Genomic DNA, 24,548 nt, shown 5'->3' with positions numbered 1-24,548 from the left:
ATAAATGGATGACGGAAGCCACACAGCTGTTTCGGCACACCACAACAGTTTAACAAAACTGCAGCATGTGAGCTGAACTCTGCTTTTAATAGACTTCTGCACTGGCCCTTATGGGTACTACCAATTTGTTTCTTTGGAGGGCATCTGAAGCCCATCAGATGTTAATAGTGTTCAGTCACAGCTGAGGTAGGCTGGCTATGAACCAATGATCCAGAGGCAAAAAGCTTCTGTGGCCCATCACCAATCTCCCTGAGCCACCCAGTCTCCTGCAGTCCACTCATCTTTCTGGTCTCATAGCTCTCATAAGTTAATCTTTCTTCTCCTGTGTCTAATGTGATAATCTTTCTTCTCCTACATATCTGCCTTTGACTTCCTTGACAGTAAGGCTGACAAACACCCTCAGTAGTCCCCCCCTCCCTTTGTTGCACAGAAGTATTACTCAGGAGTACAGTTTGAAGTAAAATGGATCTCTAAAAAGAAAAAGACATGTGCAGAAACCGTTTTCACGCATTCAGCTGAATGCCGAAGGCACATGCTGATGCTCGAGTGTGGCTAATGAGAGTGGTTCCACCCTCCTCGTTCATTCATTGAATTCATGAAGGTTTTGTGAATAAGGCTTTTATTTTTTAGAGTTCTGCAGAGTTTTTAATATAGTTTTGTTGTGTTAGTTATGATATATAACAATTGAATTATGATTATCAGTTAGATTTTTCTGAAAAATTATTCTTATACCATATTATGTACAGTGGTACCTTGGTTTAAGAACAGCTTAGTTTATGAACAACTTGGATTAAGAACGCTGCAAACCCGGAAGTAGGTGTTTTGGTTTGTGAACTTTGTCTTGGAAGCAGAACATGTTTCGCTTCCTGTTGAGTGTGTTCCATTTGTAAATCGTGCCCCCCCCCCCGCTGCTATGGGAAAGCACACCTTGGTTTAAGAATGCTTTGGCTTAAGAACGGACTTCCGGAATGGATTAAATTTGTAAACCAAGATACCACTGTACTGCTTTTGTTGAAACATTTTGTATTTTGATGAATTATTATAATAGTTGATTTTGAGTGCTTGTCATGAACTGAATTACTTAATTTATTTGAAATGCTGATGTTGGTGTTTGTTACAGATTGCTGTTTGCTACTGCAGTTCTTCCTTCATTTTTTCTTTCTTCTCCGTACCTCAATAATCCTCTCTACTTCTGATCAACATGAGAGGAATGGTAATTGATCAATCAATTTCTGTACCATCTTTGAACAGTCAAATCACACTTTCAGCCATGGTGCCCCATCGAATGAATTCCCTTCCCAAGGAAGCTTGTCTGGCACTATAGATTCCTGCTATTCCTTAAAGACCAAGCTCCCACCTGGGGCATTTTTACCTCTCACCTTTTTCATTTTGAGAAAATTCTTATTTAACATCACCTTGGCTTGACCAAAAGACAGCTAAAATGCTACTCTCATCCTTGAGCTGTAACACGAGCAGCATCACAAGGAGAAAACCATTTGCAGCCATCCTTACTGACATTGAAACATCACATGCAATGGCCTGGTTTGAATATTCCACTCCTGGGACAACAGCTAGTCTTGGTGTCATAACTGGATGATGCGTTTGGGGACAGGATGTTCCTACTGGTTCAGAAGGTTCAGAGCCTGGTCCTTTGTCACTATTCCATGCACCAAAGCGTGGAAGTGAAAGTAGCAAAGTTCTCTTCCCTTTTAATGCTCTGACTGCTAGTGCTGTTCTTAACCTTTTCTCTGATTGCTTCCAGATTGATCTGTTTATTGAGTGTTACTCCTGATCTGTTTGCACAAAATTTGCATGGATTATATATTATATCACTGTCAAGTGGTAGTAATCCCACACTCTAAAATACATTTCTCCATTACTTTTTCCTTTTACTGTAAAAAGTCATTTTTTTTTAAAGCACATTTGTTGAACATGAGTGTTTATCACAATGTACCACTTTCTTGGGTTGGTTATGAAGGTGTACTTTATTGCATGGAGGGCATATATTGGCATCTACCTGAATGGGTGAAAGATATGCTCTAAAGTGCTGACAGATTGAAAGTAATCACTGGTGACTAGTTTGCATACGTGCCTCCTCTCTGCAGATATTTACTCCCATTCATCCGTGGTGGGGCACAACACTGGAGGATGGCATTCTCCCCCACATAATTACTAATTACCAGGAGTGACTGCTCAAATATGACTACGGTGGTTCTGAAAAGTCTGAAAATGGGACAGTATTATATCTAGCTGTCAAAACCTGTCCTATAAAGTTCACATCATAACAGAGGCCAGCACTCTAGCATATGGCAAAGAAAGAGATGTACAAATATGTTGTCATATTTTTCTTGTAATCAGCATATTTTGGACTATGGATGACATGGATTAAAAGTTTCTAGAATGGGATGATGACTCTGGGAGGCATAGCATTCTACTCAATTAGCTAATGCAAATCTGATATTCCATTTCTTCTTTTCTCTGTTGCATTACAGCACTTGATTTATCTGTTCAGGAAGAGTTTACCACTTATCTTTACAGTTTGTAATACTGCCGTAGGGAATAAACATTTTATTTCTGCAAACAATCCCCAGAAATAGATTTTTGTTGTTGTTACTATTACTGAAAGCAGTTTGTTTTTAATAATACACATTGAATTTTAGAGCCTGATTCCTTATGGAACCATAAAATGCAAGCCAATCTCAGCATCTGACTTCCTCTCTTTGTCAACTTTTTACCAGATGTGCTGGATTGTCTGCATGATCGGCTTCTGAAAACAAAGTACAGTGTTAAGAACATAAAAAATTGGCTTGCTAGTGCATTGAGTCCAACACCCTGTGGCAAGCCAGATGCTGTCATAAGTTTTCAAGAATGGTATGATGGGAAAAGTCACCATTTTATCCCTAGCATGTGTTATTCAAGGTGCACTGCCTTTGAACATGGAGTTTCCATTTTGGGGCTGTTATGTTACAGGCTTGTAGAAGTACATTGGGAATTTGATGAAAAATTACGTTGTCTTTGTAGAGAGGAGTGATAGATGTTGCTTACTATCTACTGCTGTTAGTTATTAAAAGGTAAAGGGCCCCTGACCATCAGGTCCAGTCGTGTCTGACTCTGGGGTTGCGGCGCTCATCTTGCTCTATAGGCCGAGGGAACCGGCGTTTGTCCGCAGACAGCTTCCGGGTCATGTGGCCAGCATGACAAAGCTGCTACTGGCGAACCAGAGCAGCGCACGGAAACGCCGTTTACCTTTCCCGCTGGAGCGGTCCCTATTTATCTACTTGCACTTTGATGTGCTTTAGAACTGCTAGGTGGGCAGGAGCTGGGACCGAGCAACGGGAGCTCACCCCGTTGCAGGGATTTAGTAAAATGTAAAAGGAGGTGAGAACTCCCACAATGGTCTGTTCCTTACTATCTACTGCTGTTAGTTATTAGTAAAATGTAAAAGGAGGTGAGAACTCCCACAATGGTCTGTATTCGAATTCAGATTTCCCAGTTTAGCATTCTCAACAATTAATAATTTTGGTTTCTTGTGTAGTGAGAAAGTACATTAATTCTACATGAAGCTCTAATATTTCACAGAAACACAAAATTGTAGAGATGGAAGGGACCTGAAGCGTCATTCAGTCCAACCACCTGCAATACAAGAATCATAGCTAAAGAATCCCTGACAGATGACCAGCCAATCTCTGTTTACAAATCTTCATTGAAGGAGAATCCACCACCTTCCAAGGCAGTCTGTTCCACTGTTGAACAGCTCTTACCACCTGATGTTTAGTAAGAATCTCATTTCTTGCCCTTAAAGGTATAAACTGTTCTGGAGATGTAGCTACCCCTTCATATCAGCTTTCTGCTCCAGTAGTTAAAAGAGTAGAAGGGAACGTCCGCCCAAAAGCTGGAATGGTGCAGTGCCAGAGGTTACTTTGCTAACTCTACAGCCTTCCATAGCCCTTGCCTCTATGTGATCTGGCCAGAAACCAACAAGTGATTGGTGTACATGCTGTTACTTAGCACTACAACAGCTAAATGTAGATGCAAAAGACTGCCGTGTAGATTTGCTCTGTGTGTTTTCTGTTCTGCAACAGAGGAAAAGCTTGGGGTCAAGGAAGAGGGTGCAGGGAATGTTTCACTCTGCAGTCTTCTGCATTTTTACCTGGAAGTAAAATCTCATTGCCATGGGTCTTACTTCCAAGCATGTATGCACAAGACCTCAGCCTTAAAGCAATAATGTCCCAGCAGATGTTGTTGAATTTTATGGCTTCTAAAAATCCAATCATAGCTGCCAAGTTTTCCCTTTTCTCGCGAGGAAGCCTATTCAGCATAAGGGAATTTCCCTTAAAAAAGGGAGAACTTGGCAGCTATGAATCCAATGGCTTTATATTTATTTTTATATCTCTAACACCTCTCTTCTTCATCCTTTTTCCAGTAGCACTCTTGCTACTGCCAGGATTACTGCTTCTGTGGCCTAAATTAACAAGAATTGGATACAGGTTGCTGACTGCTTTGGATTGCAGGTTGTTAAAGTGTGTCACTGCTTTGTTGGCATCCTTCTGAGCAAATTGATCCTAACTTCTCCAACATAACACATATTGCCCTTTGCTCACCTTGCCTCTCACATTTCCATACAAATTACCTCTACTTTGATCACCTTGCATATCCCGTTCCATTTTTTTCCACTACTTTCCTTTTTGTCTTTGCCTTACACTTCGAGCTTAATACTCTCACCATTTAAGGTCTTGTAGAATTGATTGCTGCCTACAAAGTGGTGCTTGATCCTAGTTGCACGATATGCTTCTCCCATTCTTTTCAACGTAACATCTCCTTTGTTTCCACCTCATTCCTTTCCCCGTGGCATTTCCCCTCTCTGTGTTGTGTGTCCTTGAGTCTTCTTCTATCCCAACCTTTCTGTCTGCCTCGTGGGAGGCTAGATGGAAAACTTTGAACAATCTAGTTCTAATATAGATGTCTTAATGGACCGACAAAGGATATATTCTGGTTGTGCATAGACTTGGTAATTTAGCACTCGGATGCATTGCATGTGAGACTCGCAACAGCCAGATACTGTAGAGAAGTGAAGGATGGTGCGGAGGCATGTAAATGAATAATAATTCCACTGTTCCACATACTTTAAACTCTGGCTGTTTAACTATTAATATTCTAGGTTTATATGATAAGATAAATTGGTACCACTTAGAATACGTAATGGGCTTACTTGAGGTGTTTACTGCTGGGACCTAGGATTTAGAATGCATTTTAGGTTCACTTCCAAGGTTTAAAGGGCCTCAGACACACACTTCTCTTGAAATGAAGATTATTTGTGGGGTTTGATTTTTTGCTCCCCATACTTGGTATCCCTTTTCAGTTGTAATAATGTTATCAGTGCATGTATTTAGAAACATTATTTTGCAGCATTTGGCTGTAAGGACCTTTGTGATTTACTGGAAGGTTCTGCTAATTCATTTACATACAAAATGAGATTATTTGTTACCACATTTAAACTTTTTTAAAATTAAAAACCAGCCATTAGTATTACTTTGTGCTGCACTTATAAATGAACAGAAGAAAAGTTGAACTACAGAAGGCAGCCCTGTTTAAACCACAAGCCTGTCTTTGTGTTGAGGAAGACACTGGCTTTCAGTAAGCCCGTAGTACTAAGGAGAGATCAGAGGATACATTAATCCAGATCTGTTCCTTTATGCAGAGTAATAATGCTCCTTCCCTTGTCTTCTATCCCATCTGACTGTCTTGAATCTGACAACACTGAATATCCATGTGTGGGCACAACAGTCTTAGATGTGCCCAAGTCCAGATAATTTAGTCAATATATATATGTTCCCACTGTGCGCGCGAACGTAACACCCTTCCTTTGTAACTGCTGAACTGAATTCCAGATTTGGCCACAACGTTCCATGCCCATCAGGGAGGGATCTGGCATAAATTTTTTCCCCAAAAAAGCACACCTTTCACACCTAAAATAATGATTAAATACACAAAGAAGTGGCGCCCAAATTATACATCACCAGCAGAAGCTCTGAAGACTCCAGCAGCATCCAATAGAAAGGCAGATTGCACGCTGCTGCCTCCATCACAAAATTCCACAGCAACCAACTGAAAACAGGCCTTTTACAGCAACAAGACCCAACATTGCCCAGCAGACTGAATAGGCCGCAGCAGACTAGGCTGCTTTCCAGACTAGGCCAAGTGGAGGTATGGGCCTGCCTGGGGGGGGATGGGGGCCCCCGAATAGGGGGCAGGGATAGGTAATGGGTCAGAACAGGGTGGGGGAAGACACAGGGATGAAACCTGCCCTCTCCACAGTATCTCGCCTCGGCTTTGCAGACTAGGCCACTTTCCAGACTAGGCCAAGTGGAGGCGGGGGCCTGCCTGGGTGGGGGATGGGGGGGACCGAATAGGTCATAGGTTGGGCCCAATCACAGGGATGAACCGGGGGATGGGGGGAGGGACAGAACAGGGTGGGGAGAGACACAGGGATGCGCCTATGTAAAAATAACACACGAAAAACAGGGGGACTCTGAAGGTGAGGGGAGTCTGAAGTGGGACTCTGAGGCTCTATTTAACAAACTGAGCCACCACAACGCGTGGCAGGGCCAACTAGTTCCAGATTAAATTTGAGATGATCCTAGATAAAATCCAGGAATTGCATGCTTGATATGAGCCCCAGTACTTGGGATTTTATGGATTTATGCATTAAGGACATGGTGCCCATTTGTGAACTGACCTCCGGTAGTGTTGAAGTGCAGGATGTACATGTGAGGAGGAGAGACATGGTCTTGTTTCCCACCATATCTAGGGGAGTGGTACTTGGGGAAAGCTAAGATTTAATCCAGGGGTCCCCAAACTAGGGGCTGGATGCGGCCCAATGGCCTTCTAAATCCGGCCCGCGGAGGGTCCGGGAATCAGCATGTTTTTACATGAGTATAATGTGTCCTTTTATTTAAAATACATCTCTGGGTTATTTGTGAGGTCTGCCTGGTGTTTTTACATGAGTAGAATGTGTCCTTTTATTTAAAATGCATCTCTGGGTTATTTGTGAGGTCTGCCTGGTGTTTTTACATGAGTAGGATGTGTCCTTTTATTTAAAATGCACCTCTGGGTTATTTGTGGGGCATAGGAATTTGGTGTGATTTTTTTCAAAATATAGTCTGGACCCCCACAAGGTCTGAGGGACAGTGGACCAGCCCCCTGCTGAAAAAGTTTGCTGACCCCTGATTTAATCCAACCTTGCTGATCAGAAGGTTGGCGGTTCGAATCCCTGTGACGGGGTGACCTCCCGTTGCTCGGTCCCAGCTCCTGCCAACCTAGCAGTTCAAAAGCACGTTAAAGTGCAAGTAGATAAATAGGGACCGCTACAGTGGGACGGTAAACGGCGTTTCCGTGTGCTGCTCTGGTTCGCCAGAAGCGGCTTTTTCATGCTGGCCACATGACCTGGAAGCTGTACGCCGGCTCCCTCGGCCAATAATGCGAGATGAGCGCGCAACCCCAGAGTCAGTCACGACTGGACTTTACCTTATAGGCATCTATAGGTGGGGATGAGGAAGACAGACAGAAGTGGTTTGGAAAGCTTTTACTATAGCCATGATGAAACATGCAGGCTGCTTTTCTTTTTAAAACCTGTTCAGCCAAGTGGTTGGATGCAATAGAAATGTGCAAAAATACCTTCGGCTGCTTTATTGCCCCCCCCCCCAAATGACCTATTTATTTGATTTCTGCCAAATTGAAAAGGAAAGTATTACAAAATTGTTTACATATTGTATTCATTGCAGGTAAGATTGAAATGAGTATACCCTAGAGGGTTGGAAATGTAGTGCTTCAGGAGCTGAATTTCCTTTAATGTTGGAGCGTTTAGAAAAATGATTTAATTCTTGTGGGGAATCTGTTTTGAACGTTATTCAAGAAGCTACTTGTGGTTGGCTCCAGATGAAATTTCACTTGACTATGTAAGCAGTATTTTGGATGTGGAACTATTTGTATTGACTTTCAGCTGCTGTGATCCACTTTGTCAGTTAGCGTTTCGGGGGCGGAATATAAATATAATACTGTAAACAAAGAATGAATTTGTTAATCCCTATTTTTTAACTCTTAATTAAGCAGTGATTGAAGAAAAAAATGTGAAGTTTTCTGGGTCCTAGGCCGTGCCATGAACACATGAATCGTAATAGTACAGTCATACCTTGGTTTAAGTACGCTTCGGTTTGAGTACTCCGCGGACCCGTCTGGAACGGATTAATCCACTTTCCATTACTTTCAATAGGAAAGTTTGCTTCAGGTTAAGTATGCTTCAGGTTAAGTACGGACTTGCAGAACCAATTACACTCATACTTCGGGTTAAGTACGCTTCAGGTTGAGTACTCCGCGGACCCGTCTGGAACGGATTAATCCACTTTCCATTACTTTCAATGGGAAAATTCGCTTCAGGTTAAGTACAGACTTCCGGAACTACTGTATAAAATGTCATTGACAAAATGAACTGACAAATTTAAGTGCAACTTTGTGCAGGAAAGGAAAGGCTTTGTAATTATTCAGTTTTGAGAGATTGGAGTGGAGTGATTTAGGATGGGCTTTCATAGGAAACCCAAGTTCAAATGCCCCTCCCTCCACCATTTATTTATTTATTATTTATTTATTTGATTGATTGATTGATATACTGCCCTTCATCATAAGCCCTCAGGGCAGTTCACAGAACAATAAAGCTCCATCAGTGGTTCTGAACAGGTCACTTTCCTCTTACAAGATTCACATGAGCAGAAAATTACAGAATTCCCTATAAACTGCCCTGAGTTTCAGATGCAACTGTGATGAATTTGTTGGCATCCGTCTGTCTTGAGAAACAGTGGAGCGCAAAGGTGTAAGAGACAATGGAGGTGAAGTCAAACTGCTGACTGCAGAGACCAGTTCTGTCCACTGTTGTACAGTGACCGCATTTGTATGTCATGCTAAACCATAGTTTAGTGGAACATGAGCAAGCAAAAAAGCAAGCCACAGTGAGTCTTGGGTTTGTGTGCTCCCCTGGGACGATGAGCTAAGAAAGTGGATAGAGAAGCTTTTCTCCCTATTTTATAAACATCCAGTGAGGTTGGCTGTTGGAAGATTCAAGACACACAAAGGAAGGTACCTGTTTACACCACACATAGTTCATAGAATCTTAAAGTTGGAAGGGACCCAAGTAAGAGCTGTTCGACAGTGGAACAGTTTCCCTTGGGAGGTTGTGGACTCTCCTTCCTTGGAGGTTTTTAAGCAGAGGTTGGATGGCCATCTGTCATGAATGCTTTCGCTGGGATTTTTGCATTTCAGGGGGTTGGACTAGATGACCCTTTTACTCCCTTCCAACTCATCCTATATAATAATATGCAAGTGTCTCTGCATCCAGATTCCCTGTGTCCCATTTTCCGCGCTACTGAGCATGTGCCCCAGGGACACAGGGATTGGACGCAGAGACTGCACGCACGCACACACACACACACACACACACACACGCTCTCCCCACCCCACCCCCACCCCTCTGCCCTGCACTGGTTCAATAAGCAGTTAAAACAGAGGCCACCAGGTGGAAGGCAGGAGCAGGCAGCAAGGCTCCTAAGCAGGGCAGGCCCTCTCTCAACGTGCCCAAGGGCCTGTGGAGGAAGCCGGGACGACCAAAAAATCGAGGCCCTGGCTTCTCCTCACTAACAGGCCCGAAATTGAGGCCCAAACAGCACAAGCAACCGGGAGACCCCCGCTGGGCTGGAACGGCCAGTAAAGGCGCGGGGAGGCCACCGAATGCTCAGCGCCAGCCGCAGGACTCTCAGAAAGCGCCGGGGCGGGCGCAAGCCCCCCGGACGGCAAAGCTCCCTCTCGGACGCAGCAGGTGACTGAAAAACAGCCGCGGAGGCCAACAAAAGTAGCGGGAGCCACCCCCACCTCCCCCAAAAAACTGGGCGTATACCCCGGAGCAGCCGCCTGGGCCGTCCAGGAGCCAGAATTCGGCCACTGGGCCCTGGCAGCAGCAGCGCTATTGACGGGGGGAAATTAGGAACCAAACGGCAGGTGCAAGAAGTGCGTGAAAACAGGGTGGGGAGGGATCCGCACTCCAAACACAAGCTTCGGAGGGGGTAAAGGAAGAAATACCCCCCGTACTCCCAGCCGAGCCCGGGCTGTAAAGGTAAAAAGGGGGGGGGACTTTGGCTTGGGGTTTGGGAACGGGGGGGGGGGAGAAAATTAGGGATAAATTAAGGATCAAAGGGAGGGGGGAAGGAACAATCAATTAGACAAGGAATAAAAGCCCCCCACGCGCCGCTGCCACCGAAAAAGGCCGAATGTTCTAGCGCCCGTTTATTAAACGGGCTGAGTGGCACTAGTCAATTATATGATTCTATGAAAACAAATACAATAATCCCCACATCTGAATGCAGCCAAAGTCCAACCGGTTATGCTTTCTGGAAGTATTGTAAGATGTCCTAATATGGGTTATATTTTAGCAGCCAGAGTTTAGGAGCTCTCTCTCTCTCTCTCTCTCTCTCTCTCTCTCTCTCTCTCTCTCTCTCTCTCTCACACACACACACACACACACACACACACACACACCAGTTAATGCCCCTATTCACATGTGAATATTGACAATCCCATTTGAATTTTTATGAGTGTCTGAAAACTCAATAGCGCTGATGAATGTTGCCTTCACCCAAATGTAATCATGAGCATTAACTCAAAAATGTCTAAAAACTGGGGGGGAAGTATATATCTTTGTTTGGGTCTCATATAATTCAGCTAGGGTTGATCACATATGTGCAAGTTGACATTCACCAAATTTTGGACATGAATTGCAACATATATGTAGAGTGGGTGGAATCTCCCCCCCCCCCTATTTAAAAAGAACTATATATGACCTGTCTTAAAGAGTGGGATTTTGGGAAGGGACAGGACAGAAATTGGAAATAAACAAATGAAAGCTTTGATAATCACTTCTCAGATGAAATAAGTTTCCCAGCTGCCCAGGAATTAGTCTGATGAATTTACACATGCTGCACATGTCTCTCGCTGCTGATTTTACATGTCTACCCTGTTTCTCATATTTTAAGGCATCCCCATAAAATAAGCCATAGCAGGATTTTTAAGCATTCAAGGAATATAAGCCATACCCCGAAAATAAGACATAGTGATAGGAGCAGCAGCAATGCCGGCCGCGGCAGGAGGAGGAGGAAAAAAATAAGACATCCCTTGAAAATAAGCCATAGTGTGTTTTTTTGAGGAAAAAATAAATATAAGACGTGTCTTATAATATGAGAAACACGGTACTAAAAAGTGTGCTTGTGGAGTTTTGTTCCTGAAATCCTTTGGTCTGACTCTTGTGAGTCTTGAGTGTCATTCCAGCTCCAGTAACTAATGCGGGTAGCACAGGTAGATGGATCTGACAGGACTGAGAACTAACAGCGTGTCAGACGCTTTTCTCCAATGAAGGCTATAGATCAGACCTAGGAATCTGCTGGAGCCGAAGAGGGTGACAAGGGAATAACATCCCTTTCTCTTCCATCGACAGGGGTAATAACTCCTGGCTCTCTAGGGACAGATTGTAAAAGCCAATAGCTAGGAGCTATGAAGCAGGGAGGGCAGAAGAATTGAAAATTAAAGAGGGAGTGAAAATTTGGTGTAAGGCTTTAGTGAGAGGTTGGAATAAAACATCAAATGTCACTCGTTTAATTGCCTTATTGTTGATGTAGGGGGGTCTTGAAATTTTAATTTTTATGACTTTAAACAGCCTAGTTAAAATGATTAAATAACACACTGTATTTGTGGGTAGGTCAGCTCTCTCTCTCTCTCTCTAGATATATATACACCCCCACACCCCATGTGTTTTACATATTTGGCTAGCTTTTGTGTACTCTGTTCCATTGCTTGTTGTAATAGTGAAAAAAGGGTTTAGAAAAAAACACTAAAAATGTTAAAAGCTATTGCAAAAATGTAAATGCACAAGTTCATGAAAGTACAATTTCTCTCTTTCTCTGGCTCTCTGTATGCATATGAGCATTGTGTATGCAATATATAGTGCGTTAAATGTATTTAAAAGGTATCCCCATATTTTATTCATATTGGTAAAAGCATATATTTTACTTTTATTTCAGAGAAGCTAAATAAATTCAAACCCGTTAAACTTTAGCCTGGATATTTATTTATTTATTGTTTACAGGTTTTGTGTGCATTCGCAAATCACAGCCCAAGGGAGTGATTTTATTTATTTCTACAGCAGTTGATGCAATCACAAAGTTTTTAAGATACAGCCTTCAAACCACCTATTGGTTTAAATGTGGTTAGTCCATAGCAGGTAGTTTGAGCTTTTCAGGTTAACTCGGTTTAGGATCTCATCCTTGGATTGCAATTCTTGAGTATACTAATTTGGAAGTAAGCTTCTCTTCAAGAACTCTGGTAGGATTTTCAGCATTAGGTTATCATCCTGGGGCTCAGGGTAGTATATGTGAAAAACAACTGCATAACAGTATCCCCAGGAAATTAAATCAGCCCAAGTATTTAGCCTACTGAGAGGTCTTTATTGTGTTTTGTTATAATACTTCACAATGAAACAATTTTAAGAGATTTTACAGAACTGGCTGCAATCGTGAACGGACTTTCTCTGGTGCAATCCCCTATCTTTTAGAACAATTTATTCTAGAGTAAATGATTGCCACGGCATGTGTTTGCACATGTAACAGAAAGGCAGAACAAAGCAGCAATAATAGATCTGGCTTTGCCAACACCAGTAGCTGCAAAGTAGCTTTTAAGAAGTGATGTGCTCAAAGGTTATCTTTGTTATATGAGATTTACTTACTTAGTTTTTAAAGTGTGACTGGTGTTTAGTTAAATCTTTTACAGACTCAGTTCACTGAAGGTGACAGAAGTACTCACTTGAGCTCAATGAGAAGTAGACATGACAGTAAATTTTTCAGTCCCAGACAGGGGATCTTGTTATAGGAGTCAGTATGGGGGTCAGGGCAGAGCCTGTTGATGATTGAGGAAAAGAGAAGTAAATTCATTCTGCTCCAGGCACTTTGTCAAGTGCCAGTAGCTTACCATTGAGAACTAGTCACCCGTTCGAGTCTTACAGCCCTAGAGGTCACTCATTTGATATAAATCATAGCACTGCATGGGCTCAGCAACCCATTGCCATTCAGGATGAAAATAAAAAAGAGGAATGCAGCCTTCTGAATGGAAATGACTGCGAACGTCCCCACCACATGTTGCTGTTTAATGCAATATGCGGCTCGATATTGATCTCCAGAATCAAGTCATTAAAATGTGCAGGTTTTTTTGTTTATTGGAATGAAGCAATTAAATGGTTCAGTTATGCCAGACCTTACCTTTTCTGATGAAAACTATTGATTTCTTGCCACAGCTTTATAAGCGACAATGTTTTTGATTACTCTTGACAAACCTCCTTGGAGTGTTAATTAAAATTGTACCAGATGAGCAGGTGTGGGAGATCATTAGATTGCCCGGATCACACACCACACTTCATATTCTGCAGCCTTGCATAATGAATAGGGCACAAGAGGGGGAAAACAATATCTTAATCAGCAGAATTAGCATCTTTGCTTAACCCCCCCTCCCACAACCAACTAGGTGGCATTCAGTTTTACAGTACTGACATCCATCAGCTGTTGGAGAACTTCAGTGTCACTGACTACACTTCCTCTTTTATAATAGTCATTTGTTTCAAAGGGCAAGTCTAGTCACTTTTATTTTTAAAGCACAAAAGATTACACTATGCTAGAAAGGCAAGAGACGGCATGAAAATAAACAGGATGAAGCTATGCATCCAATTATCTTTTTAATGCAAAAAAATGCTATGAATTTTGCCAGAAGAAATGTTTTAACATGTATTCTATTGATTTCTTGTATTCTTCTTGTTGCTGGACCAAATGTTTTGGTAACTATGTCATGAAAGGCATTGATTTGGTTAGCTTTTGAAGTGAAGCCAACAAAGGGAGGTTCTTTTTTAAAAAAAATTCGCATCAGCAATTTTATTTTGTACATTTATCAAAATTGACTTTTGGGGGAAGGCATTATGACTGCAGTCTGATACACGCATATATACAGCCTGATTGTATGTGTAAGTTCAGTAAGGCGTACTCAAAGAAAGCCACACTGAATTCTGGCATAGGATGAGGCTATATCACAATGCATTTATTTACTCTCAACATAGGTTTTTAAAATAGTACCTGAAGTTAAAAACCCAACACAATAATGGTTGGAACCGAGGCTCCGGTGACAATGGGAGCTTGTTTTGATAGACAGCTTTGCATTGACAGCCACACACACACAAAATGACCAAAGACAAGGAAGGAAAGGAAGAAATACAGAGTATATAGCAGAGGGCTGAGACTTGGAGTGATACAGAGGAATGTGTAGAACAGCTGCTCACAAAATACCTGCCTTGTAAGTAAATGGAAAGCTTCAGCTTCTATTAACTTGACTGGTGTGCTCTAGTCAACAGTAACGAAAATCCTATGTGATGTGCTTGCAATGCAGCCCCCATTACATTTGAATAGACAATTTGGGACTGTGCTGCTCTTTTCTTCTTTTTGAAGTGTGCTGTTTTACACTGTGAGCAATTGAGATATGACATAAAGAAGTGTGAGGTTTTGCAGGTGAGTGCTAGCTTAGAATGACTATTATTATTTCTACTACTAATACTGTATTCTAATTGTTATTATTTTATTTCCGTATGGCCCTTCCTCCTGGTTGGGAGCCCAGAGTGGAACACACCATAAATAAGATATAGTCAATTAAAGCAACATTACATTGAAACCAGTCTAAAAACTCCTGACATCAAGCAGAACCCAACTAAAACCTGTAATAACATATTTCAGCTGCTTGGTACCTGGAAAGGATGCAAGCAGTTTCTACCTTAAAGTAACAAGTAGAGGCATGCCCTACACTCACCACCCCCTCCCCTCAAAAAAGGCTGGTGACCCCTACTTTACTTACTTGGTCTGCATAAAAAGAAACACACACACACACACACACACCAGTGCCTTTTAAATGTATAATTTACAATAGATATGTCTGCTTAGAAATAAGGCCAACTGAGTTTGATAGGGCTTACTCCCAGGTAAGTGGGTATAGAACTGCAGCCCTAACTGACCATCCCTTTTGACTTTTGTTGAAATTACATGCTTGTTTGTTTTCCATAGCTTAACAATTAGAGTGATGTGTTGAATTTTCCTGTATGATTATGCACCAGTTATTGAATTATTCAGCAATGCGCATTTTCTCAGGATCTTAAGTAACATACAAGCTAAGTATACCAGCCCCTTTGCTAATCTAATAGAAGAAACAAAGAGGGAAGAGAGTGGAAATGGCAATGTTCACACATTATAAGCCATAAACCACAAGGTTCCTGCCCTCTCCCAGCTCACACTAAGGCTGTGTATATGCTCCTGTTTACTCGTCATCCAGTGCACTCCTGCTGCAGGTCTGGCAGCATTAACCACAACAAATCTTTATCCTGTCGTTTGTAATGAAATGCTACATTTTGATGTGTTTCCCCCACAAACCACATTCAATCTTCAATCTTAACGTGTACAGAGCCTAAGAGGGAGGGAAACACGGTCCCTGCCAGGTTTAGTGTTACTCCAAACAAATCTGTAGCCAAATTTTATTATTGGCTTACAGGCCATTGGATGTAGTGATGAATCCAAGATGGTGGTTTGCTATCTCTGGTGTAATTAAGCAGTTTTGCTAGTGCACAGAAAGCCATGGTTTATGGTGCACTGTGATGTACGAACACCACAGGAATTGTTGAATGCTATCTCCTACCACAACCAACACACTATTCTGTAACCTGAGCCCTTTTGTACACAAAGTTACTTGTCAAATCTGCCCAGTAGTACACATAAGACAGTCTCAATATGCCTGCAGGTGCATTGTAGGGAATGAGTAATCTCTGCTGGCTCATGGAGAATTAACCTAACAGAAGTCCTTAACATAGGATGTCCGCGTGTGGGATGGGCTAGGTGAGGAATGCAGGATTATATCCCAGGATAGTGGTGGTGATCTCTGGCCCCACAACCATAAATTCTGAAAGGAAAAAAGAAGGGTTGATGGAAGCTCTTAAGTACTAATGGGAGCTAAGCTAAGACAACCCCACATACACCCTCAAGTCATAGTGCATTAGTTCCCTCAATGAAGACATGGGGTTGATATTTTTGACTAATTCAGTGTCCCTGAAGATACACAAAAGGAACATTTTATTTCAGAAGGAACATGGCTATACTATCCCATAGGATTGATAGGACCCCTATCACAAAGAACTGAAGAGGGCTAGGGATAATTTCACTATAAAGTATATCCTATGGGTTTATAAATGCTATGCCCCCATTCTGCTGCCTTTATGAGGAACCTATCCTATCCTAGTTGAGGGAGGAGGGTGGTTTAGGTGAAATGATTATGCAGGGCTAGTGATACTGCCAACCTCTAGCATCTGTTTGCCTGAGTTTGTCTAATCTCTGCCCTGGGTGCAATAATAGGGACTGGAATTAAGGTCTTCGCCCGCCACTAAATTTCTTAAAGCAACCTTCCAAAAAATCCCTAATTGCTGATGAGGTCTGTTAGGGCTGCATAACCTACCGTGATGACAATGCTACAAAAATTCAGTGCAGCACATTGTTTTTTGTAGATGGAACAGTCTATAGATTTTAAAATATCAATTCCCCCCCTTTTGTTTAAGTAGAGCTCCATTGTTTTATTTATTACTAAATTGCTCTTTTGTTGCTTCCAGACAGTTTGATTATTTGTTGGGCCGGTTACATATCAAATGAGCCAAAGTCCCTTGGAATGAGTGGCTCTCTTTCTTTATTCTTCGAGCCATATTGAAAACCATTCCTGTTAGCTGATACTCTCCCAAGTAGCTTGGAAGAACTTTGGCATAGTTTGCCTAACCTTACAAACAGTAAAAGCTAAACTCGCCTTTGATTAAAATAATAATAATAAAGCCAGAGGACTTTGGCACAGAGCCATTAAGGATGCAGGTGACGCTTGTAGCAGGCTTGACAGAATATTTCGCGAAACAGTAAATGTTCTCCTGAGGGTCCCACAAATGGGCTGCAGCACTTTGCTTGTACTTAACATATATCAACTGTCGCCCAATGTCAGTCACTGCTGAACTGAGCACAATGGAACATCCAGATGGGCTAAACAAAGTGAGCAAACGTTCAATGCTATTAAAAGCTGTTTACATCAACTTCCAGTATTTCATGTGGTGAAGTTTATATTGTGTCACCTCTTAGCTCCATCCACTGCCTGCCGACACTTTTGTAAACTATTGTTGCTTATGTATGAAAATGCTGTACGTGCTACGGAGCATTTAAACAGCAGGGAACAGTCCATTGTATGCAAATTGCTTATTCCCAAGTATTTTAAATGATCTCAGTTTCTAGTTAGCAGATCTCCTTTGCAGACTTCTTTCCAGCCTTACTATTATTCTAACCGACAGGTGAACCATCAGGATTTGTTTTATTTTATTTTGCTTCCCACTTGCAAATCTGCACACACCTTGTGCCATATGCAAATTTGCTGCGCAGAAGTAAGATGATGTCAGATGAGATGGAATTTCAAGGAATGATGCTTTACCCATAATTGTGTTTCTGTACTAGAAAAAGCTTAACCTGTTGAATCCCAACAGGCAGATATACAGCTATAATATATACATAAGAAAAACTCTTGCAGACTTACATAGCCGAACTAGTTCTTCACATTTTCTGGAAGTTGATTTGGAGAGATGTCTCTTTCTCCCTAAGTTGCTTATTGTTCCACCCATTCTTGGATAAGTGCTGCAGCTTAGTGAAAGAACAAGTTGGCCGTTACTGAGGTGGATGGACTAATGATCTGGCTTAATCTAAGGCAGTTTTCCATGTGCCTTCATTATTGGAGCTTCTTCCATTACCTTTTTTAAAAATGAATTTGCAGGTGAGGGTTTTCATCTGCTTGTTATTTACACCAAATTTCTTTTTTAAAAGGCTGTCTAGTTCATGATTCCAGGACATGACTGCTCCAGGTTCCCCACTTTTACTAGCAAACTGTATCAAATGTGTGTGGATGTATGTATAGGTGCTATTTCACATTTTTTTAAAAAAAAAAATGAAAGCAAAAAAAGAAGAGTGCCATTTTGGGAGAAGTAGGTGTGTTTGGGAAATGTGTAAAGGTTAGAAGAAGGGTAGCAAATAGGATAAAACTGAAATGAACTAAAATAGGAGTGCTTGTCTGCATACACAATGTGACTTTGTTCAGTCCATTACATAGAAGAGATTTATTCTGGAGTAAGCCAGTCCTGTGTGCTTGGAGAGCTCCAGTTCTGCTTGCTGCCCATTTGCTTTATATACACCTTCAAGTGTATCAGACTGTTCCAAAGCCTCTGCATTCATGCTTGACAGAGGTCAAACCTCGTGCCTTTAGATGAGCCCTTGGAGCCAGTTTGTCAATCCAAATGCAAGCTGCTCAACTTCCTGTTTATGCCTGTGCTGAGTTACATATCCGGACTTCCTTGCCTTCAGCTGCAGGTTTTTCCGTACTCCCTAGGAGATCCCTTCCTTAAAATGGTTTCTTATCATTTAAGCAGGCTGCTGGAATTTTGCTAATTCCTGTTTCACTTAACACATGTGAAGTTCTGCATTGGCTACACAGGCCGTACAGTGTTACGAAAAGGTGATTTAAATATCAATGTGCGATCAGAGAGGGCATTAAATGCAATAGTTTGATTACCTGTTAAGGGCACTTCCTGTAAACTGACCTCAAGTTGCTATCAATGAAAGTGTGATCTTGTAAAATTTAAGTTGTAGTTAGGATTTTGCTGATGACCGTTTTGAGTACCTTTAAAAATACTATCCTTGCACCTCAAGGTTAATTTCGGCTGACACTACAAGTGGTTTTAAAACCGATAATCTCTCCACTAGCTGCTGATGATGAATCCTACTACGGTAGTACTGCGCTTTTGCCATCTAAAATCAAACACTGGGAGCAAGCAACAGAAGAAGAAGCCTAAGCTGAAAGAGACAAGTTAGCCAGGTGAGCAAATGCAATTACACATGCCACACCTTTTCAGAGGTGGCCTCCCAGTTACAGAACTGTATTCTAAACATGATCCGTCAGGCCTCATCCCTTGGCAGTTTTACACCGTCCTTAAATAGCCATCTTTTTATCATGGCCCTTGGGAGCCAATCTGTAAATTGGTCGTTTTATTTTCTATTGTACACTATACTGACTATATACTGTTGGACGGAGGTGTATATTTCAAATGTTTAAAGGGAATTATTGCTGGATTTTATGAATATGCATTGATATGATGGGAGGCAGTTTGGTCTAAAAGTCAAATTGAATTGAATACCAGCACATCAATTTTTAAGTGTTATTGGAACAAGCAAATATCCAGCGTTGAATACTACACTGTCATCAAATGTTGTGCACAAGGCTAAATATTTACACTGCGTATATTAAATATGAAGGCAATCCACCACTGAGCAAAGGTGTCACGTTTTAAGCCCTGACCCTTTGTATAGAGTCAGTAGCCTCTGGCAAAGGTGCAAGAAGTGATTTTTGAATAAATAATTCAGCCGTCTACAGTGGAAGTGCCAAAGGAAGCATTGTATACAGAAGAGAATTTGTCTAAGGCTCTAAGCAGTTAAGCCAGCAGTAGGGGTCTGTGTGTGTGTGTGTGTGTGTGTGTGTGTCCTTGTACCATCTGAATAGAATAATATGTTGGTGCAACGAAGGGAGGGAAAGCATTAAAGCAGCTTGGTCCCTCCAGATATTTTGAACTACAATTCCCATCAACCCCAGCTGGCATGGTCTATTGTCCAGGATGATGGCAGTTTTGTCCCTAATATCTGCTGATGACTAGGTTGAGGAGGCTACCCACAATTTCATTAATTTATTATTATATATAGATCTTATATTCACGACATAAAGATACAAGATGGAAACACCAAACTATCTATCAGTAAATCCTCATCTGTCTTTACACACCCCTGCCACCATGATTGTTGTTGTTGTTGTTGTTGTTGTTGTTGTTGTTGTTGTTGTTGTTTTGTATACCGCCCTATATCTGCAGGTCTCAGGGCGGTTCACAGGATAAAATCACAATATAAAAAACCCCAAATACATAATCAAAATAAAACAAAAACAACCCAATAACACCCCCCCCACACACACACATTTTAAAAGGGCACTGGATGTCAATTAGCCAAAGGCCTGGTTAAATAGGAAAGATTTTGCCTGGCGCATAGTTCAGGGGTCGCATAACTACGTTATGTTTGCTATCCAGAGCCATCTCTCTTCTGTGTGGGTCTTCCTGAAGAGCACACAATTTGGTGTGCACAGTGGGGAATTTGTGACTGCACAATGAAGCTTCCTATCATGTAAAAGAGAACAGGAAGCTATGAATATACTGGGCTCCAGGGAGTGTTCTCATTGTGGCCGTTGTGTATAGACTTGCACGCAGAAAGGAATAATTATTGAACTTAATGACTGTCGTGTTATCTTAAGAGATGTTCCTAATGAATATAGAGTAGCTTTCAAACGTAAGTGTTCAGGCTCCACACTGTTTAAATAATGTTTGATTGATCAACTGCAATTTAACCAATTAAGTAATAATTAAATTTAAACAACTAAATTTAAATAACTTTGCATATTGCCAAACCTGATGTCCTCTGAGATTTTGAAGGCAATGTGACATAGCTTGCAATTTAATAAAAAGGTGTCACTCATTGGAAGGGAAGCTTAGTATTTTATTTTTCATTTCCTGTTTCCTTTATGCAGAACTAAGGCTTTAGTTGAATAATGTTAAGATCTCTAGAGGGGGCTCTCTTAGTATTTTCCCTACCCTTGGAACTGTGGACAATGGAGGCCTGGGAGAGAGCTTTTTCTATGGCAGCCCTTAAATTGGGGAACTCAGTCCCCATAAAATGCATCTTGCTTCTTCACTGTGCAGCCTTTGCTGTATGTTAAAGAAGCAGCTTCCCCCCCTCCCCCGGCCTTTGGCAGTGAAGGTGACTTTGGCTAAATTTATACCATTCTATTCCATTTGGAATGGTTTTATGTGCTTTATAATTGCAATTGTTTTATCTTATAATTTTAAATACAGTAGTGCTAAACTAACCTAGGATCTAGGGCATAGGGTGGGTAAGAAATGAATGAATGAATGAATCAATCAAATAAATAAATAAATAAATAAGATAATTGTTGTTTATACTGATTAAATCTATACAATATGTGCTAATAAATATGGGATTTCCTTACTGATTTTTTAATGCTATAACTATAACTTTTCTTAAAGGTAAAGGGACCCCTGACCATTAGGTCCAGTCATGGACAACTCTAGGGTTGTGGCGCTCATCTCACTTTATTGGCCGAGGGAGCCGGCGTACAGCTTCCGGGTCATGTGGCTAGCATGACTAAGCCGCTTCTGGCGAACCATAGCAGTGCACAGAAATGCCGTTTACCTGCCCGCAGGAGCAGTACCTATTTATCTACTTGCACTTTGACGTGTTTTTGAGCTGCTAGGTTGGCAAGAACAGGGACCGAGCAATGGGAGCTCACCCTGTTGCGGGGATTCGAACCGTAGGGCAAGCCCTAGGCTCTGTGGTTTAGACCGCAGCGCCACCCATGTCCTTATCACTTTTCTTGGGCTACCACAATTAATATTGAAATCTCTCCAAAATGGCACTTTATATATAAAAAGAGAAAGTTAATTTTAGAAAATTATTTCTGCGTCGTTGTATTTTGAGTAGGACAAACATTGGATACAGTCACATGTAATATAAAAGGCAACAGGAGCTGGGACCGAGCAACGGGAGCTCACCCCATCGCGGGGATTTGAACCGCTGACCTTCTGATCAGCAAGCCCTAGGCTCAGAGGTTTAACCCACAGCGCCACCCGTGTCCCTTATATATACTGTACTACCCTTCAAGTAACACTTTATTAATAAAATACAATAGTAATAAAGCAACATAGAACAACAATTAAAGGCAGCATTAAAAAAAATGAGAAGATAAATGTTACATCAGCAGTTAAAAGATTGGGAAAATTAAAAGGTTTTCATCTGTCTCCAGAAATATATCACAAAGTCCAGCAACAACATGAAGCTTCTTTGGGCAGGAGTTGGAGCTCTCCAAGATGTAGCAATGGCCACCAACTTAGATGGCTTTAAAATGAGATTAGACCGATTTATGGCGCATTAGGCTCTCAATGGCTACTAGCCATGATGCCTGTATTCTGCCTCAACTATCAGAGGCAGTTCCTGCGGATCACAGACAGAATGGCATCCACATACTGCTTGCCGGCTTCAGATTGGCAAAATTTAGGAACCAGAATGTGAATGTGAAATTTATGGACTTAATTTTCAATACTTTCATTTAATATCTACAGTAATACCTCCGTGAATGTCCGCCTCATCTAGCATCCATTCCGGCTAACGCCTGCGGGCAAACCTGGAAGTACCGGAACGGGTTACTTCCGGGTTTGCTGCTCGCGCATGTGCAGAAGCGCAAACTGCTCCACACACATGCACAGACACAGCACTTTGCCCTGCATCCTTTTTGGCTAGCGGCTGGGGCTCCGGAACAGATCCCGGTCGCAAAACAAGGTACGGCTGTATTGCTAACCCTAAGGTTAATTTAGATGGACATCAAAGGAGGTAGAGTCACCGCAAAGTGGCTTGGGGGGACTGAACAACTATTGGTTTCAATGCTTTAGCCTAATCATAGACCATGTTAAGAATGTACTTTGTGCGTGCCAAAATATTCATATGAAAACATCCAGATTGAAATAAAATCATCTTGTAATGACTTTATTAACTCTGCCACCAGTTCAGCAACCCTTTTTATTCCCTTTCGCCCTATGTTTTCTGAAACATTTTCATGTTGTTGTTGTTTTGGTCAGAAAAACATATGTTGCAAAATATGGTTTCTGTTTTTTTATTATTATAGTAAAACCAACAATAACAATGAGTCTAGCTATTATATTAAGAATTAGTGCTGATCCCACACACGGCTTTCATCTCCTGTTCATTTGTCATAATGCTTATATTTCTGTTGCAATGAGGATGTGTGATGCCTCTCTGAAAGCAGCTGGAATGAAAACAAACACATCCACCAAGTTTGGCAAGCAAGAGAACAGAGACAGATTAATTTGTTGTGTGCTTCAAAGGGTTCCTCAGAAAAAGCTCTTTCATTGATGGTAGGGTGGCACACTATGCCTGTAAGCATGGAAAGTCTCAGCTGCATTCTTAATTTAGTACTGTGTGGGAAAGTTGATGGACGATGACAGTAATGTTGGTTTTACTTCTATTGTAAGGTTCTTTGTAAAAGAGCAAATCTCAGTTACTAATCTGCAAAATCTTAATTTCTGTGGATTAATTCTGAACACACATATATGCACACACTGCTAAACTTCACTTTAATGCTGTGCAATTTCCCAGTTCATTTATACAGTTGTCTCTATCAGAGGTTAAGTTTTGTTTCTAAATTGTGCAAAGAAAAACTGCGTAGCATTGAAGAAACTTCTATTTAAAACAAAGTTCATGGAGTTCAGTAAGTGTTCCAAACAACAGGAAAATAATCCTAAATTATTCTAAGTCTGCAATATACACACTTACCTGGGAGTTAGCCCCACTGAACACACTGGAACTTACATATCGATTCATGTCATTAGAAGAGAATTTGTCACTAGCACACTTCACTTTGATTTCCACTCCACCCCATCCAGTTGATTATTTTATGTCATTTTGGTAAGAACTTGGCTTGAAGTTCACAGGCAGCACAAAACATGTACCGTAGCTACAAACAGAGCCCTTCATCAGTTGAAACATCTTCCCTTCAGACTTTGGGATAAATAGACTTCTCCGTTTACCACTGACACGTGTGTGAGGAACAGCCCATAACATGATTGAACTCCATTGATTTTTCATAAAAGTTTAATAAGACGATACAGGTCAAAAGCTTTGCAAAATTTGCAATAAATTTTGGCAGCTATCTGAACTAGACTTTGCTGCAAAAGCTGACATAAGAGGAGTGAAAGTGTTGGCTGAGACTATGAAAGGTAATGAGCACTGTGAAACTTTTGATCATCTTTTTAAAGACCTTTGTATTGACTGCTGTTTCTTAGCAGATTATTTTTTTTTGTTAACAGGGGATTTCATTCATTTGATAATATCAGCATATCTCCAGCAGCATGCATTATAACAGCACCTTCCTAATAGTGATGTCCCAAAACATTTTGATGTCCAAAAATACTATCCTAATGGTATGCCAATGGTGGTCAGAGTATTAAAACTAAATAATTGACATTTTGGTGCCTTTTAGTGATATTCCAAAACATGGTGTCTGAGGTGAACTGTTTCTTCCTGCCAAATAGTTGGGCTGATCCTGCTACCTAAATGCAAACTCTCTTGAAGTGCAGCTTTCTGTGGGAATGTTGAAGAAGGTAGGAGAGGATATATTGATTAAATATTATCCCTCCTCACTCACTTTAGTGAGCAAGCAGCAGAGCACATTCCCTTGCAGCTTGTTGG

General features: G+C 41.3%; 1 long non-coding RNA gene across 3 annotated transcripts in view; it reads left to right on the top strand.

Moving 5' to 3' along the window:
* The first annotated feature begins 14,297 nt into the window (after positions 1-14,297).
* The window catches only part of LOC148684990 (uncharacterized), an 87,840-nt gene continuing 77,589 nt past the window's right edge, over positions 14,298-24,548 (top strand). For all 3 annotated transcript variants that reach the window (XR_015950953.1, XR_015950955.1, XR_015950954.1), the window contains exons 1-2: positions 14,298-14,421; positions 18,936-19,047. This is a non-coding gene — a long non-coding RNA (uncharacterized LOC148684990). The remainder of the gene's footprint in view (positions 14,422-18,935; positions 19,048-24,548) is intronic.

The sequence above is a fragment of the Zootoca vivipara genome, chromosome 7 (genome assembly GCF_965207765.1).
Source record: "Zootoca vivipara chromosome 7, rZooViv2.hap1.1, whole genome shotgun sequence".
NCBI classification, from domain to species: domain Eukaryota; kingdom Metazoa; phylum Chordata; class Lepidosauria; order Squamata; family Lacertidae; genus Zootoca; species Zootoca vivipara.
Note: the sequence above shows the minus strand (reverse complement) of the source record. Positions and strands in the feature narration are given on the sequence as shown.